General features: G+C 46.9%; 1 protein-coding gene across 1 annotated transcript in view; it reads left to right on the top strand.

Moving 5' to 3' along the window:
- Nucleotides 1-16,016: 16,016 nt before the first annotated feature.
- Nucleotides 16,017-19,096, top strand: part of LOC135233391 (tight junction protein ZO-2-like) — a 61,235-nt gene continuing 58,155 nt past the window's right edge. Inside the window, exon 1 of the mRNA XM_064296869.1 lies at nt 16,017-16,152. The gene's annotated coding sequence lies outside the window, so the exon portion shown is untranslated. The remainder of the gene's footprint in view (nt 16,153-19,096) is intronic.

The following is a 19,096-nucleotide window of genomic DNA, read 5'->3' as shown; positions in this document are numbered from 1 at the left end:
TAAAAAAACATAGACCTTTGCTTTTGTTATTAAAACATAAACTTGAAATTGTTTCCGGGTAAATTATTTTGAAGTCTAATTCTCTCAATCCTGTTGTTTTTGTTTATTGGATGCTAATATATTTAGCAAAAAAAAAAAAAATTATATGTGCTCAAGAAAATAAAAAAATGTTTACTTGGGCCCCTAGAGAGACAATATCAGCAAAAAATAGAAGCAAAACCCATGACCCCAAGGGGGTCAGTTCACTGTACACAATAATGTAATTGCATGAAAGTATTAAAGATGCTTCGTATACATGTCTTTCATATGATGTGTGTATACTCTATAATTTATGATCTGTTGAAACAATCTGCTGTTGTGTCTCTGCAAAATATTAGTTTTACACTAAGAAAATTTTTTTGTTGCATAAATGATAAAATGACACCAGCTGTGACCCAAAAGCAATGCTTTACTGTCTTAAGAGGAATGAAGACCAAATAGAATTATAGTGTTTAAACTGGAATGGAATTGGCCTGGTTACACAGGGAGTTGATGTAAATCTTTGTGAGCCAAGGTCAATGGTGCCGCCCTTGAGATGGAATAAGGTTCTGAACCGGGTGACCCAAGAGGTCATGGGTTCAGATCCCAAAGGAGATCTGAACCCATCAAATCCCTTGAAACCTTGAGACGCACCTTTCAGCATGTCCCCCCCCCCCAGCAATTTGTCTTCCAGGATGGAAGCTGCCCCCCAGCACAGAATTCAGTAAATCCAAATGAATCAATACTGTAAAATGGATGGGATTAAAAATCCATGTGGGCCAGTTTGTGTGTTTGCCCATATTTCTGTCTCTGTTTAGTGTGTGTGTGTGCGTGTCTGTATATGTTGTACACGCTTGTTTGTGCTTCGCCATGTGTATTTTTTTCTGTGGGCCGAGCAGGGATACCAGGTCTGAGGAATTCCACAGTTCTTTAAAGCCAGTTCCTTTCTAATTCAGTATTCACCAACAAAATATTTAACCTCCGTTGTGTAACCATGAAAGTAACTTTTTAAACACAGCATGATGATATTTTTATGATTATTTATAGCCAGTAGTGGGCAATGGGTGAGAAGATGAGATGCATTTTGACATCAGCACTGTTTTCCCCTTCCCTGCAGTAAAGGTTGCAGAGGGCATATGCGCCCATGCAGCAGAAGTGCAGCACATGCAGAACGCGCAGTGCGCATGCAGGGCTCAGAGTGAGGTCTCCCCTCCGTGAGCCGCAGCAGATGCTCCCGGACACACCCTGTCTGTTTATCCGGTCCTCTCATTTGCTTTGTGTGGCCATGCATGCATGCATATGCATGTGCGTGTGCGTGTGAGTGTGTGCGTGTGTGTGGGTGGACGTGTGTGCGCATTTTTGTGTGTATGCTTGCGTGCATGAGTGCATGCATGCTTATGCATGTGCGTGTGTGCAGGCGCATGCACATCTTACTGCGTGCATGCGTTAATGTGTATCTACATGTCTTTTTGTGTTGAAAAGCTTTCGTGAAATGGTGTGTTTCTGAGAGCTTATTTGCATGTGTGTGAGTGTGTGTGTGTCTCCATGCATTTCATCTCTCCATGCATGTGTGTGTGTGTCTGTTTACGTGTGTGCATGACTGTGTGTGCTCGCGTGGGTGTGAGCGTGTTTGTTTGCATATGTGTGTTTGATTATGAGCATGCGTGTGTGTATATGTGCGTGCGTGTGTGTATATGTGTGTTCGTGTGTGTGTGTGTACGTGCGCGTGTGTATGTGTGCGTGTGTGTACGTGTGTGTGTACATGCGCGTGTGTGTATAGGTGCATGCACGTGTGTGTGTACATGTGTATATGTGCGTGCGCGTGTGTGTGTGTACTTGTGTGTGTATATGTGTACGTGTGCGTGTGTGTGTATGTGCGTGTGTGTATATGTGCGTGCGTGAGCGTGTGTGTGTAAGTGTGTGTGTATATGTGTACGTGCGCGTGTGTGTGTATGTGCGCATTCGTGCGCGTGTGTACGTGTGTGTATATGTGTACGTGCGCGTGTGTGTATGTGCGCGTGCATGCGCGTGTGTGTGTATATGTGTGTGCGTGCGCGTGTGTGTATGTGTGTGTATTGTGTGCGTGTGGTAGTGTGTCTGTGTGTTGCGTGCGGTTATGGGTGTGTGCGTGTGTGATATTGTGTGATGTGCGCGGTGTGTGTGTACGTGGCCTGTGTGTACTTGTGTGTATGTGCCGTGCGTGTTGTGTGTGTGGCGTCGTGTGTGTGTATATGTGACTTGTGTGTGTGGTGCCGTGTGTTTTACTTTGTGTGTTGCGGGGCGCGTGTCCGGAGGACGGCAGGGGGGAGGGGGATTGGCTGCCGGTTCCTGGGCTGCACCTGTTGTCTTTGTCAGCGCGTGAGCAGGGAGCGGAGCTCCAGTACAGAGGTCCCGCCGCCGCCGTCACGGCAACAGCAGCACCGCTCTCTCTTCTGCCCGAACGAGGGAACCCGCTCCTCTCTTCTCCTCCTCCTCCTCCTCCACCTCCACCTCCTCCTCCGCTCCGGTCTGTCCCACCTCCTCTCGCAACCCGTCACCATGAGGCTGGGAGTCTACTCCTTCATTTCGGATATTCTGAGCACCCCAAGCAGCATCTGCTTCTGCTGGGCAGAGGGAAAGGTACTCCAGGATGGCAACTTCGCCGAGGAAGAGCTGCTGTGTACACACACGTGTGTGTGTGTGTGTGTGTGTGTGTGTGTGTGTGTGTCTATGTGTGTGTGTGTGTGTGTGTGTGTGTCTATGTGTCTATGTGTGTGTGTGTGTGTGTGTGTGTGTGTGTGGTGATGTGCATACGCTTGGTTATTTCGCTCGTCTCTTTAGTGTGTCAGCGTGTTTTTATGTGTAAATGATTTTGCCTGTCACTTTGCATATGGTGTCCTCTGCAGCGTGTGTGTGTGTGTGTGTGTGTGCGCGCATGCATGTGTGAGTGTGTGCATTTTAGAGGGCAGACGTGAGGTATCCTTACTCTGTGTTTTTGCAGGAAGCTTCACTTTGCGTCAGCCGTGTGTGTGTGTGTGAAGGTGTGTGTGTTTATGTCCTTTCTCACAGTGTACAGACAGGTAATGAGAATAAGGGGGTGGGGGGCACACAAAGTCTGGGCAGAGGAGGCTTTAGTGTTAAGTTACTCGCAAGGATTTCAAACTATTTATGGTTTCTTAAAAATGAAAGGAGGGCAGTTTGTTTTTCCTACGAGGGAGGTGGGGAGTCTCGTAGCCGATGTGGTCGGGGGGGGTGCGGGGTGTTTAAGGTGTGTGGGTGGCTCAATAACATGTGATTAGTCTGGATTCAAGCTGCTAGGTGTGACTTTTTTTTTTTAAACATTTTTTAATAAAGGGGGTGCGGGGCAGAGTGTGTGTTAAGTTTACCCGGCTGGGCGTTCCAGTGTGATTGATGGATCTTTCCGGAGAGGTGTTATGGATGCCTCGAGGTTTCAGCAGCGGGTGTGTGTGTGTGTGTGGGGGAGGGCGGGGGGGGGCGGGGGGTGAGGAGGGGACGTGTGTCCGGTGATTTGTTTGCAGCTCGGCGCCGTTACCGTATGCTTTTGACCTTAGTGGCGAAACGTGGTCTTGGACGAGCGCTAATTCAATCCGGCCAGCTAGGCCGTAACCATAGCGTGTGTTTTCATTGCTGAGTGGCCATTCTGTGCATAATTTATCCAGTTTTAATAAAAAATCACAATAAAAGAAGCCCGGTGAATAATACATACGCTGCGGCGACGCCCTGACTCGTAGCCCTGGCGTAATTGAAACGCTTTTATTTTGTTTTCCTCGCTCCGGTTCACGTCGGCGCCGTAAAAGTCTCTCCGTTCCGGCGGCCGCGTTAAAGTGATATTGACGTGCGGCGCGAGAAAAGGGGAGGGGAAGAGAGAGAGAGGCGGGATTGAAGGGTGGGGTGGGGTGGAGGGGGGTGGGGGTGTCTCTTTAGTTTCTCCGTCATCGGTTCTTAAGGGGGATCTTTAACGCCAGCCGCCGGCGGGGGCCGCCCGGGTGTGAAAATAGCCGCGCTGCCGTTGTGTTTTTATTGTTTTGTTTTTTTTTTTCTTCCCCCGGCTTGGCTGAAGGGGGGGAGAAGAGGACATATATCTCTTTCCAATCAGGGCAATCTGGCCCCGTGGCAGAGGGGCCCTGCTTCCCCAAGACAAATGTCCTGGTATTGACGGAACAATTTGAGCGCACAGATCTACAGGACCTTCCAGGTTTACGAAGCATTAAGACCCCCCCCCCCTCCCCTCCCCTCCCCTCCATCCCACAACCACTGTCCCAGTTAAAGTGAACCCATATCCACTGTGACTGGCTGCTCCTGGGGAGGTCTCTGTTCTGGAGTCTCCCTGCCAGTAGCCTGGCACAACTCAGCCAAAAGGCCGGGTTCGAACGTCAGCACAGGTTTGTGTTTCTCATATATACCTGCTCATACAGGTCACATCGCCTGTTTACGCCTCACCCCAACCCCAAACCTGGGTTGTGAACCTGCAACCTCCTCCAGTTGCTGTGCCACACTGCTGCCGCTATAGGAAAGCACCGTTCATGCGTCACACAGGTTGTGTGCAACTCCGTAGCCCTGCGAGAGGAGGAGGTCGATCACAAGCTGTTATCATGAGTTATGAGCTGTAATAATGACTTGTGTGCTCTTGAAGTAGCATGGGCACACATTATCTAATAGACCCCTTACACTTACCGCTGTTACATTAATTGGCTATAGAGAGTTACTTGTGCTTTAGTACTTATCTTTTTTTTTTGGTTGACCTAATTTAATTAACCCCTTTGACCACACTTACGAACTTCCTTTTGTAAGTCGCTCTGGGTAAAAGTTTCTGCTTAACGAGTGACTAAATCTAATGTGTTGTCATAGCACCCTATCTTCTTGTCAGTCATGGATCAGTATGACAGTGAGAAAAGGCAACTACCTAGCTCTGTTTGGCTCCCCCATTGAAAGCGTTTTTATTTTATTTAGTTTTTTTCTTTCAACACTGACATTTCCACAAGGTGAGCTGTAGATGTTTCCGGAAAGGTGCACTACGCGCTCGTGCACACGCCTGCCCCTGAAGACACGCCAGCCCTTAAACGTGACGGTCGTTTAACGGCGATAAAGTGTGCGGAGGGGCACTTTAAAACTTTAATTGTTAACCTTTTACTGTTTCCCCTCGCTTTAGTGAAAATTTGATGAGCGTATAAATTATGCATGCTCCAGTAATGAGATTTGCCCAGATTCCATTTGGCTGCACGATTAATAGAGGAGACTCTTAAGTGAGCTCCATAGCAAGTAGGCCAGCTGTTTGTGTTGGAATTAACCCTTGGAAGAATAGGTTTTCTTGGGGGAATTTTCTTTTAAAAAATTCCAAGTCAGTGTTCTAGAACTAGAGGTTGTTACATCAGCATTAGAATGTTCAGTTACGAATGTTCCAATCACATATTTGTGATCTTACACAACATGGGTTAAGCACTGTACTGTGTACTGCCGTGCCCCCCCGTGCTACACCCTCTCTCTTCCCCTGTCTCTCTCCCCCCCTCTCTCTTTCTCTCTCTCTATCTATCACTCTCTTTGTTCAGTGCACTGATGCTTTATTGGCAGAACAACCGGAGCGGTGGAGCCAAAGCAATACAACACAGAACATATTCATTATGAAATTTAAATATCTGTGACAGATTATATATATCTCCATACAATTTCTCTCCCCCTCACTCTCATCTCACCCCCACCCCCTCTCTCTCCCTCTCTCCCTCTCTCTCCCTCTCTCTCTCTGTTTATTTATGAATCCCCTTTGCTGCTGTTGCTGTACTTCCTGTGGCGTTTGATGTCAGGGTTGTGTGATGTGGCGACGCCGTGGTCGTCAAGGTTTCTCTGCGTGCTGGGCCGAGAGGTGGAGTGGGTGAGGGGGTGGGGGCATGGTTTGGGGCTGTCGGTCTGGCGCTGGGGCAGGAGAGGTGGAGGAGTGGAGGGGGTGGGGGCATGGTTTGGGGCTGTTGGTCTGGCGCTGGGGCAGGAGAGGTGGAGGAGTGGAGGGGGTGGGGGCAGATTTGGGGCTGTTGGTCTGCCGCTGCGGCAGGAGGGGTGGAGGTGGTGGTGGAGGGGTTAAGGCGGTGGGGGCATGGTTTGTTCACAGCCAGCCTGCAGGGCCTTCAGCCTGGGCAAATCTGCTGTTCTCTGGAGGGGATGATTCCAATAGGGCAAGTGTGTCTGTGTCTGTTCCTGTGTGTGTCTACATGTCTGCTTAAATATAATGAAATTTAGGAGTCTGGGAAGCTCTATTATTCTGAAAAAAAAACAAAACACTTAATCAGTGACTTCTGGAACAATGTGGATGTTGTTAACACAAGGAGAAAAATTTTGATAATCTCACAGTGGACACGTATACTTAATATCGAACTTTAAAAAATTCTGTTTACGTTTTCAGTTAGAATAAAATAGCTAGGCAGGCAAAAATATTTTAAGTTACTTATTGATTTATTCATTCATTCAAGTTGCATGGGACCATTGCTGCTGTTTAGGTCACAAGTTCTTATTTTTTATTCATAACTGATTGCATTTGTGGAACAGCGAAGTGGATGGCGGCTCACCTCACCCAACAGTGTGCCCGGTGCCCACCTGGGTGGCGGCCATTTTGAGGCAGAATGCTCACCGTGCATGAGCCGAGGTGGAGAAGAGGGGAGGGGGACAGATTCATTTATTTAGCCAATTAGGGTGATCAGATGGGCGGGTTTATTTAGCCAGCTAAACTGTGGCGTGAACAGATGAGCAGATTTAGGAAGCCTGAGGGAGAGCTTGATGAGGTCACAGAGGAAGCTCCGCCCCCCCTTGCTTTTTTTGTTTGTTTTGTTTGACTGGTGCCGTTTGGTCTTCACCTCTCAGTACGTAAGGCTGAGCCACAGACACCCTGTGTCATCGTAGGCCTGTTCAATCTGGTGAAGAAAGAGGGCAAACAGGGCATATGGAAGCGCGGTGGTTCGCTGGGGGGAAGTAAGGTGGTTGCTGGGGGTGGGGGTGGGGGGGGTGAACATCTGCCAGTTGTGTAACCTGAGCTGAGCTGTGGGGGGCCGTGCACACGAATACCTCCCTCCCCTGTTTCTGCAGCTCAGACACTTAAAAGAAATAAATGACATATATATATTGCGCTTGCTCAATTTTTGGAATTTGGTCAACTGCTAGACAGGGACGAGAGGGTCAGCTACCCCCCTCTTCCTGCTCTCCTCCCTCTCTCCTCTTGCACTCCCTCCTGCCAGTCTCTACCGTCCTGTCCTTTTTCTGTATCCTCTCAATCTGTCTTCCCTCTTTCTCCTCTGTGTATTTCTCCATTTCCCTGGTCTCTCTACCTCCACTGCCCCTCCCTCCTTCCAAACCCACCCCCACTCGTACCCCCCCCCTTGAATAGATCAGGTAAAACAGTTCCACAGCCATAAAGCCCCATAAAAACATCAACTCATAACATCAGATGCACAATCTCTGCTCTGCGTGACTCTCTCCACCCCCCCCCGTCACCCACCCCTGTCTCTCCTTGGCTCTCTTTCTCTCTCTCTCTCCCTCTCCCTCTCTGTCCCTCTCTCTTCTCTCTTCCTCCGTGTCTGCCTGTCGTGCAGAAGTGTTAATTAACTGTGGGCAGATGGTGCTGGCTGTGAGAAGGTCTTCACTTCAAACGCACAACTGCAGCAAGGCAGCGCACGGGGACACAACCTCTCTCTCTCTCTCTTCCTCTTCTCCTCCCTCTCCCTCCCTCCCTCCCTCCTCACTCTCACGGAAAGATATTGCACGCGCAGCATCTTTCACAGGAAACACTTGAATAATTACGCGGGACAATAATGATAAATTCATAAATGACAGTTTTCTGTTTTTTATTTTCTCAGCAGACCGTCACCCTCATCCAGAGTGAGCTGTGTATCTTTTTTGTTTGCATACACTGTCTTGTACACATTTATGCAGCTAGATATTTACTCAGGCAGTTCAGCCTTTGTGCTTTACTCAAGACAGCATTGGCATTTGGCCCTGCCTGGAATTTGAAGGGGTAACCTCCTGGTCACAAGACCTGCTTGTTAACCATTGCTGAATAATTCCTCAGTCTGGAAACCTGACCCCTACCCCTGGGATTTCAAGTAGTAACTCAGTTACAGGATCTGCTTGTTGAGCACTGCTCAATGGTTACTCAAGCAGGAGATTTGGCCCCGACCTGGGATTTGAACTGGTAACCGCCTGGTCACACGACTTGCTGACTGCTGGATAGTTGCTCAGGCAAGATGCTCGTTTAATGACGGTAACGTGGAATGTCTGTCATCCTACTGGTGCTGCAGACTGCAGGGCCTGCTTGTTTCTTTTTGTCTGATTGGTCTGATTGGTTTAGGTGTGAGTTAAGGTTACTATTAAGTCTGTTTCAGTGATTTTAATTTGTGGCATTTACAAAATTGCTTTCACAAAACACATTGCCATTTTGGTGGGGTTCAGACATGTAAATTGAATCTGACACATGACAAAAAATATAGAAACACTCATCAGTCCTGGCTCCAGTTGTTCTGGAAACAGAGATACATTTAGAGAGTGAACATAAGGGAAGCTTTCTTCCACTGTGGCCTCAGCCAGGTACCAGGGTGTGTGTGTAAAGTCAGCCAACTCTCCTCAGAAAAAACAATCATGATCGCTGCCGTCTGGCAGCCTGGGGTCAGTAAGATGGGCTCTAAATCCCCATAAAAAGGAAAATGGCGGATCCTGTGGAGTGAAACTGTCAAATGAGGGCTGCCTGTCTTTCTCCTTCTCATTTACACGCACCTTTGCAATTCCACAGTGTCACATACCTTTTGTGTGTGTGTGTGTGTGTGTGTGTGCGTGTGTGTATGTGTGTGATGGTTGTGTTCTTAAGCTATAGCGTGGTCACGGAGGCAGAGCATGCTCATCACGAATCTTTGTAGACTGCGCAAGAGTAGTAGAAAGATGCTATCACAACCAGTAAGACCTCTATAGAGTGATTGGTTTTTTTTTGGGGGGGGGGGGGGGGTTGCTTCAATATTCATGCACTGCGGCTGCAGGGTGCACTGCAACAGGGAGGAAGTTTGCTGCTCTCAGCATGTCGTCCCCCCTGCCCCCCCTCCCCCCCCGCCACATCACCGTGTCCCCTGTGCTCCTGAGCTTGCACTTTTAACCTTGTACCCCCCCCCCCTTCCAGACCTTTACTGGGCCTTCACATTCCTCTCTCTTTCTGTTTCATCTTTTTTTTTCCTTCTTTTTTTAAACGGGATTTGGCCAACTCCAAATGCCACCCATGCCATGAATGTTTAATGAGCTTCAGCAATTTATGGCCTTCTAATGCCAAGTAGGCTGCCTTTTTTTTTTTTTTGGGAGATTTGTGGGGGCGAGATCCTGCCCTGAATATCATCCCAGCGCTTCAGCGTCTTCGTAATGAAAACTGTGGAAAGGGGGGGTCGGGAGAAACAAGCCGCACGCGTCGTTACTTTGCGAGGATCGTTACTCATCTCCGCGGCAACCTGGACCCCGGCAGGGGGGGGCAGCGCTTGGCGGACTCTGCGTCCTGGGTGCGCCCGTGGCAGTTGGACCCATGTTTTTACCGACGGATCCCTAATAAAACGCCCGACTGGCGCGGAAGGGCTTCGGGGCAGGGGCCGGGACACCCCGCGTCTCTAACGGGGCGATGGATTTCGGTTTGAGCCTCTGCTCGGGGGGGCCGACCCAGCGGCCTGCTTCACGGGCAAACGGGCTCGACGTTTTACCGCCAAACTGTGACCCTGCGCTTTGTCTAAATGCGCCTTTTTTTCTTTCCTTCTTCCCGCAGTTTTTTGTTGATGGTCCCTTAGGAATCTGCTATTGAGCTGTGGGGAGAGGGGGCACCCATAGGATCTTACAGTGGTGTATTTTGGAAATTGCTTATTAGCGAGCCAATGCATACGACTTGCACACCGCACCACCCGCCCCAACTGCTGCCAGTTTTGTATGTGCGGCGGAAGTCTGTCTGAGGGTGTACACCTCTGTCCTGATGTCAGGTGTGGGGTGGTCTGGTTCGGGGGCAGGTGTAGGGGCCAGAGAGGCGATACAGCAGGCTGTTCGAGTCCTGGGAGCTTGGCGGGACAGAGTTCTCTCTGCGGTCACATGTCTGACCCCTCTTCCCCCCCCCCCCCATGGGCCTCTGTTTTTCGGTGTCACATCTGACACGAGCAGCTCCCACGACCCGTTCCATTCTGTCGGTCTGAGTGATGACTGGACCTGACAGTGTGTACCTCACACACACACACACATATATATATGTACTCATGTTTGCATTCACTAGCATAAATGCAGACACTACCTGCCTTTGTTGTCAGTGAACTTGTTTTCATTTCATTTGTGTGTGTGTGTGTGTGAGAGAGAGCGAGAGAGAATGAGTCTATGTGTATGTGTGAGAGAGGAAATGTGTGTGTGTGTGTGTGTGTGTGTGTGCACATGCCCCATGGTCAAATAGCTTGGGCTCAGGTTTCTCAGTGTTGTCAGTGACACTCCAGCATTTGCGCAAAACTCGATGTGACAGTAAAGGCTAGGGGATGGTGGGATATGCCCAGGCTGTCAGTCAATGCTCTGGGGAAACATCTCTCTCTCTCAGTCTCTGGCTCTCTTTTTCTCCATCGCTCTCTGTGTGATTGTGTGTGTGATATTGGCGTTCTGGGTGACTGTTGGCATCTCGCTAGGCGCTAGGCCTGGACAGCGTGTGTGTGTGTGTGTCTGTGTGTGTATGTATGTATGTGTGTGTGTGTGTGATGTTCACTGTACACCACATGGAATGTGTGATATTGGCATTCTGGGTGACTGTTGGCATCTCGCTAGGCGCTAGGCCTGGACAGCGCGTGTGTGCGTAAGCGTATGTGTGACTGCCCGCTCTGTAGGCTACGTGGAATTTGGATACTCGTTCTCTGTGTGACTTCAGGCACCTGCGTCTCTTGGCTTGGAGCACATGTGTGCGCTGACATGTGCGTGTGCGAGCGTGTGCGCTGACACGTGCGTGTGCGTGTGCGAGCATGTGCACTGACATGTGCGTGTGTGTGCGTGTGCGAGCATGTTCGTGTGCGCTGACACGTGCGTGTGCGTGTGCGAGCATGTGTGTGTGCGCTGATGTTGTGTGCGTGTGCGGCTGTGTGTTCAGCGTGTGCCTCACTGGTGTGTGATGCGCAATCGGGGACTGCCAGTCCGTAGGGCGCCTGAGGTGTGGGTAATGCTGCTGGATTGGGCCGCGCACGTGCTTAATCTAACCGCACAGGAAATGGGTCACATCAGTTTGAACCCGACCGTTTGTCAAAGCTGACATGTCAATCAATCTGATCTTTAGCGCTTGTGTGTGTGTGTGTGTGTGTGTGTGTGTGTGTGTGTGTTGAATCAGGTTAAGTGTAGCGCAGTTGTGATTTAGAGCAGTAATTTAATAGTGGGAGCAAATTGTAGTCGCTGCCATTAATGAAGCGTGTAATTGCAGCAAGGTTGTGCTGTTCACTGGGGGGTTATGGGTAATTAACACGCTGCTTTCTGGGTCACCATTGATTTTTCAGAGCCTACAGGGAATACAGTCTTTGGTTTCCTGGTGGCTAGGTGGTTGGGTTGCAGGGTTGCTGGGTAGCCAGGTTAAGCCACATTATTGTTGTTCCAATTCCGACTGCATTAGTGTGTGACTGGGTTATGTATTACACGCGCACAGATTTTAATAGGAGTCGCTTTTGGGACTAGGGTGGGGCAGTGCGGAAAAGTTAAGAATATGTTGTTCAATTCCGCTGCTTATGTGCCAGTAGTCCCAGGCAACATATTATTAATGAGCGCTTTTGAACAGGGAAGAGGGGAAAAGCAAAAAAAAAAAAACACAGTAAAATTAAAGATATAGTTAACGATTATTTCCAGTGTTGCTAATTATGGAACAGCAAGTCTCTTCTGACTTATTGGAAAAAGGATGACTGTATACCCCGATACTGAGCATTAGTCAAATTACATTTAAACTACTGCATCATCAAATCATAATTCATTATCCATCTTTCAACATATGAACATGCTGCTTGGGGGGGGGGGGGGGGGGGTTCAGCTAGCAGTCACATGATTGCCAGACTGCCTCAGGGACTGTGGGATTCTTTTTTTTTAATGACAGCGCCTTATTTCGACGCCAGAGGACACCACGCCCAGAAGTACATGTAGGATAATTTGGCTTTACTGAAGCAAAAATAGGCGGGGCAGCCGGTCACTCACTGATTAGAACCAATCGTTGCATTCTGCTCTGGACAGCCCAAGCCTGTTTCATTGGTTCAGACAACTGAGTGACAGCTGCACCCATTACAGCCTGACGAGCAGTTGTCACGCGCTGCTCGCGTTTCTTCCAGGCATTCATCTATTTTATTTTTTTTGTTTGTTTAGTTTTAGCTGTCCGTCTTGCTCACCCGAGCGTGGGGAATGAGCCCTCTCTTCACACGAGGTCGCCCAGAGAAGGGTTGGGGTCACGGACGAGTGTGCGGACTGCTGGGAGGAGGGGGGGGTGAGGGGGGCGTTGCCTCGTTAAGCCATCAGGATTGATTTGACGGGCTTTCCGTGATTGACTAACAAGGCCCTGGATGGCTGGTCTTCAGAGTGGCCAGAATAAATGCCCCCGTGCAGCCATCCATCATGTTGCTTCCCCCCCCGAAATGGATTTCTGAGGGGGGGGGGGTGAAGTTGTCTGTGACAAGGCCACATTCTGATGTCTATGGTGCCAAAGGGCAGCAAACATCCATCAAGGGCCCCACAGCCCCACTCCACCCCACCCCCACCCCCACCCCACCCTGCCTCGTGTGATGTTTAAATCTCTCTCTGGCTGTAAATCGTCCTCACAGGGCTTGGTAAGATGGAAAAATAACACCCTTGATCAAATCCGATTGCTTCGGTGATTACTTCGGTGTGCGGCATCTGTCTTATGCTGCTTTTTGAATTTATTATTGGTAGATTTATATTTTTTAAAATTGTAATTCTGCTTCTCTGATTGGCTGAGACCATAGCGTTAGTTAATAATAACACAGCTGAAGATGCATATTTATCCGATCTGCCGACCCTTTTAATTTCCCTGAGAAATCACGTGGGCCGAAACGTTCCGTTTCAATTAGCGCACAGTTTCCCCTTCGCGAAGCTGTTTTTGCGCTATAACCTTTGCCGTTAATGGCGGCCTCGTTTACGTTCAACGGAAACCGATTTATCACACGTGGCATTCTGAACGTAACTGCCATGCTGCGGCTTTTTCTTTTACGACCAGCAAAATGAAGCGAGCCTCTGCTTTGTTTGTTGCTCAGAGATACAGATGCGGAGGTTCGGTTCTCTTCACCGCTGTTGTCTCCGCATTCACCTCATGACAGAACTGTGCCAGACGGGACTGTACTAAAGCCAGATCTCTGCCGTAAATTAGTTAAAAGAAGAGAACGAGGAAGCAAAAATGTAATATAAAGAGGGGTGACTTGGGGGGGGATTACGACCTTGTTAGCTGTGCTACGGCTCCGTGTGGCTTATTGCTGTTTGTCCTTGACTGCCAGCTCCCAGGGTGGAAGTTTTTGATTAAATCTGTCCTTGACAGCTCCTTCCTCCCTGTGATTGGAGCTTGGTCAGATGTCATGTCGGCCTTCTCTTTAAGTAACTCTTTTCAAACCTTTTCCTCTCTGTTCATGAGGCTCGGTACTTAACCTGTGGCCTTTGTTTTTAAGGATAAAAAAAACTGACGCCTCATTGGACACCATGAAGAAACGTAGACACCTCTGGCAGCACAGACACAATGGCAGGCTCTAGTTTGGCTTTACGGTATCAGCCAACAATGACCAGACACCAGTGATTCCAATTGCTTTTTAAAATTTTTTTAACCTCCTTGCTTCCCTTACTTGCGCGTATTCCAGACATCAATTCCACATATTTTATGACCAGTTTGGCCTTCCATACTAGGAACACGGATGCCAGGAAAGGAAGCAAGAAAGGATAAAATAAGCGATTGGAATGCACCCCAGGTTTAAGTGGGTTTTCGTTGGCCGGGATTCCTCACCATTACATTGGTTTCACCCAGTGGCACACCAGGCTGTCCCACAGGTTTGCAGTTGTCACCAGTGTTGATACCATCTCTCTCCTGTAGTACTGTGTGGCCTGTAGGGCATAAAATGGTCACTGGCTCTCCTGTAGTATTGTGTGTGGTCTATAGAGTGTAAAACAGTCCCTGGTTTGTGGTGACTACCAGAAAAGTGCACACTCTTCATGCATTGAATTCCGGTCATTATGATTTGAACCAATCATAATATTCTTCTTTAGGAAGTAGTATGTTCTGATTGGTCACGTGTAGGAGCTCCATCCACTATGTCATTTGTACAGTCTGAGTCTCCTATCATTACATTACATTACATTATTACATTATAGGCATTTAGCTGACGCTCTTATCCAGAGCGACTTACAACAGTGTAACCAAACTCAGGATCAAGTCCACTTAAGTCCATTGAATAAAATACAGATAAAAAGCCTTTACTATAGTAGCATACAGTGAGGAGAAACAAGATAGTCTGAACCAAAAATTTTTTTTTTTTTTTTTTTTTTTTTTTTTTTTTTTTTAATAGTTATGGGAGAGGGTTTAGGGAAGAGGAGAGAGGTATACAGAGAAGAGGTGCGTCTTGAGTTTCCGTTTGAAGGTGCTCAGACACTCTGCTGTTCTGACCTCCACTGGAAGATCGTTCCACCATCGTGGGGCCAGAACTGCAAAGAGTCGAGACCTTGTTGCTGCTCGTGTAGGGGGAGGAATCAGCCGCCCTGTAGTAGCCGATCGGAGCGATCTGGCCGGCTTGTAGGGTCTGATCATCTTCTGCAGATAACCAGGAGCTGACCCTTGACTGCTTGGAAAGCAAGCACCAGTGTCTTAAACCGGATGCGAGCTTGCACTGGTAGCCAGTGGAGGGAGATGAGGAGGGAGTGACGTGGGAGTCACGAGGAGGTTGTAAACCAGACGTGCTGCTGCATTCTGGATGAGCTGAAGGGGTCTGGTGGCTGATGCTGGGAGGCCAGCCAGGAGGGAGTTGCAGTAGTCCAGACGTGACAGTATCATGGCCTGGACCAGGAGCTGTGTGGAATAATTGGTGAGGAGTGGTCTTATTCTGCGGATATTGTACAGGATGAACCTGCACGACCGGGTGGTTGCCGCGATATTCTCAGAGAGTGCCAGCCTGTTGTCCAGCACAACTCCAAGATTTCGGGCACTCTGCGAAGGGTGTAGGGGAGTGACTCCTAAAGAAATGGGCAGATGAGAAGTGGGAGAGGTAAGAGAAGGAATATGGAGAAGTTCCGTTTTGCTTGTGTTGAGCTTGAGCTGGTGTTTGGTCATCCAGCTCTGGATGTCACTCAGGCAGGCGGATATGCGATCGGAGACCTGAGTGTCTGTGGGAGAGAAAGAGTAGAAAAGTTGAATATCATCTGCATAGAGATGATATGACATGCCATGGGCGGCAATAACAGGGCCAAGGGACCTAGTATACAGAGAAAAGAGGAGGGGACCAAGGACAGAGCCCTGAGGGACCCCAGTTGTGAGGGGACGAGGAGCTGATACTGCACCGGCCCAGGCAACCTGGAAGGAGCGGCCGGAGAGATAGGACGCAATCCAGTTGAGGGCTGGTCCGCAAATTCCCAATTCTGTCAGGGAAGACAGAAGTGTAGGATGGTCAACGCCCAATGATGGCCCAATGATCATTACCCAATGATGTGGCTGGATGTTTATATTTAGACTAAAAAACAGGTTTACCTTATTTTTGCATTTTTGTTCGAAAGCCTTTGGGGCGAAGAGGCTTTCCCAGATCACAACAGCCTGCCATACCAACAACCCTTCAGTTTTCAACCCTTCCCAAACCTTTAGAGACCTTAAGAATTTTTTTAAAAACCACACGTCCCCATTTAGAGCCACAATTCGAATTCAGTCCCACAACACATTACGTACCTTCCTCCCCCGGCTGCGATTCTGTGAATCAGTGTCTGCGGGCTAGTCGTGCTAGTCGTGCTAATCGTGCTAACGGGCTGTCTCCTTGTAGGGACCAGTACGCCACAGACTTGCTCTTCGGCAGCTGTTCCCGGGACAGCTTTTACTGGAACAGGGAACCGCGCTACCTGTACCTGTACGAACCCCGACGAGTCTCGGTTCCCAATTTCGCTCAGCGCCACCGGCAGGTATTTTCATTTTTCGTTCTTTTGCCTTGTTTACCTTGTTTGTGAATATATTTATATCATTTATTCTGTTTTTTTTTTTTTGGATTGTTGAGGTGTGTTTTTTCCACTTAAGGGAGCTCTATGAGCGAAACCAAAGACCAAGGAAATAGTTTAGCTGGCCCCACCAATCGTTTGTACAAGTGGCCTATGCTGACCAATAGCCCTGTGGGTGTTTGATAAACCCAGCCTAATACCTTCCCTGGGAGTTCATTTTGAATTATAATTTTTTTTCTCATTAATTTATATCTGCTTTTGAGAGAACTGCCCATGCTACGTATAATTCTACATACCCTGCCTGGTTTAACACTAAGGTCTTGGCAGCAGGCCAACACAAGCATAGGTATACACATCCATACTAAGTACCAGTTTTCATTTAATTGTTTTCGGTGTTGGTTTCTTTTCATTTGATTTTGTTTCCATTTACTTACGCTTCTGTTCAAGGAGGTAGGCCTATACGTTCTCATAAGGATTCATCTCAACATTTCCCATTATGGTCAGAGTAGCCAGTTAGTGTAAATATGCGCATAAATAAGTTATATGGAGAATAATACAAGGTAGTCCTTTCAGTTCTATTACTACAGTTAATTCCAGTGCAGTTGTTTCATTGAAGTTTGATAAGCATTTTACACGCTGAAGCTGAGAAAACTGTAACAAAATTTCTCTTCATTTAAAAAAAATAATTTCTGTTTTATCCATAATATAAGTGTGGCAGTTAAAAGAGTCTTAAATGTTTTCTGCAGGTTTTTCTGTATCCATGTGAACAATATAATTTTTCCTGTATTTATGTTTTGCGTTTCCCCTCTCTAATTTGCTGTGGGCTGTTTGACGTCAAAGACCTAAAATAGCCCAGCACATGTTGTTGTCAATGATCTTCTCTCTTGACTATATTTAATTAAAACAGTCTGGTTTTGAAAAGCTATTTCAGTCATGACTTTACAGGAAAATCTGGACACCCACACACCTCAGACTGTTCTGAAAGTAATTACAAAGACAACTTGTTTTATTTTTTAAATTCTTTTATGTTTTCTTTTAATGGCCAATCGAAGAAGTGGGTTATGTTGGTCACAATCACTTTGCGGTGGTGATGATAATGAATGATAAAAATATGCACTAAAATAACTGCTCAGTAACACTTTAAAATAAGGTCACATGAAATGGCATTAACTAATGTAGTTGTTAACATGAATTAATGATGTACATATACATTAATTAAGCATGAATTTACCTTTTCATTAGTTAGTACTTAACAAATACATTAACTAATGTAGTAGTTACATGATTATTTATACATTAGCAAAACATAGAATAAACATATAATTAGTTAACCATTAACAAATGCATTAACTATTTTAACTCCAATATGAATTGGCATTAACTAATCTAGTGGTTAACATGAATTAATGATGTGCAAATACTTTAACAAAGCTGTACAGATGAACTTTTCAGTAGTTAGTATAATCACATTAGCTGATGCCAATTAATGTGACCTTACTGTCAAGTGTTACCTAACTCCTGTTTCTGGTGGTAGAGCCACCACTGACTGTGATTCAATGACAATTACAAATGTGTTTGTAGTTCGCCTCTTCCGAGCCACATTTCTAATTCAACTCAGCAAATGAATTGAAAATTAATTCGCTAATTTAAAAGAAAAAAAAAGACTTCATGCGATTGACGGCAACAACGTTGTGGGGCCTCTCTCGCCCCCTGCTGGTCATGTATGTATTTTTCGTCTGCACCCTGACACTGTGGAGCGACCTCCCCTCGACGTGCGTGTTCTTAAATCTACCCATTTTATATTTCTCTCAGTTTGACCTAATTCACAGTTTACAGTGTCTCTCCCTGAACCCTCATCACATCTCTCTCTTATGTTTGAATGCGATGTATTGTGGTTCATTGCAATTATTTTTACCACACTGCTCATAACTGAACAGAATTTTTTTCATTGAAAGTTCTTCATTATTCATGATCATCACCGCAAAGTGATTGAGACCTGCCGAACTCAACTATTTGATTAACCATTCAAATAAATCATAAAACATGTAAACATAAACGTAGGCTGTATATAAATAAACATGTCTTAAAAATAAAAATAAAAAAGTAATTGAAAATATTTTAAAATTAGTTTTCACAATTTTGTCGGCTGTCTTTTTTAATCTATCAGGAGATAAACAGATGTTAGAATATCTGACGTTAAATGTGCAGAATTCTTTTGGTGATTTAAATTTTTTCTCTAGAGCTAAATACAGGGGTTTTCTTCAAGAAGTTGCCATCTTCGTGTCTCTCGAAGGAGACAGAATAAAAGCAGTGTCATCGGCGCAAAATTGACCAAGAACGCAGGACACATCTGTTTCCTTATGAATTATCCGTTCGGATTATTTTCTCGTCTTACTTCACTTGTTTATAAAATGCGCTAAACGTCTCGGAGTACCGCCCACGGGACGTCGCCTCATTTTCCGAGAAACTCAATTAGTCATCACTAATCCTTGGAGCACCCAATGTTCATTTTACGTTAATGAGCCTAAGTATGATCAGCTTAATCTCTTGGGCCGACACGCGCGCATCTGTCAACGATCTGAAAAAGACTCTAATTAAAAAGGAGGCTGAAGACACTAGTGAACGCTCTACGGGCTCGTGCTTGCGTAGCGCGGATAGTCCGTTGCGTCGAGTTAAGGCCACAAGTTAGTAGACCCGACAGTTCCCCTCCCCATCACGATAAATTCCAATAAAAGGCTATTTAACGTTTCAATCCTTAGGTGAGACATGAGGTGATCATGGCAGACAAGATAAATAATAGTTTTACACAGGGTTGGCATAAAAAGACCCAGATTTTCTGGAACAAAATGCAGTAAGAAATGGCGTGATGAGAGGAGAGAGAGAGAAAACCAACATTTGTTGGCATATCATG

The sequence above is a fragment of the Anguilla rostrata genome, chromosome 10 (assembly GCF_018555375.3).
Source record: "Anguilla rostrata isolate EN2019 chromosome 10, ASM1855537v3, whole genome shotgun sequence".
Taxonomy (NCBI): Eukaryota; Metazoa; Chordata; class Actinopteri; order Anguilliformes; family Anguillidae; genus Anguilla; species Anguilla rostrata.
The sequence above is the reverse complement of the archived record's forward strand: the minus strand, read 5'-3'. Positions and strand labels throughout refer to the sequence as shown.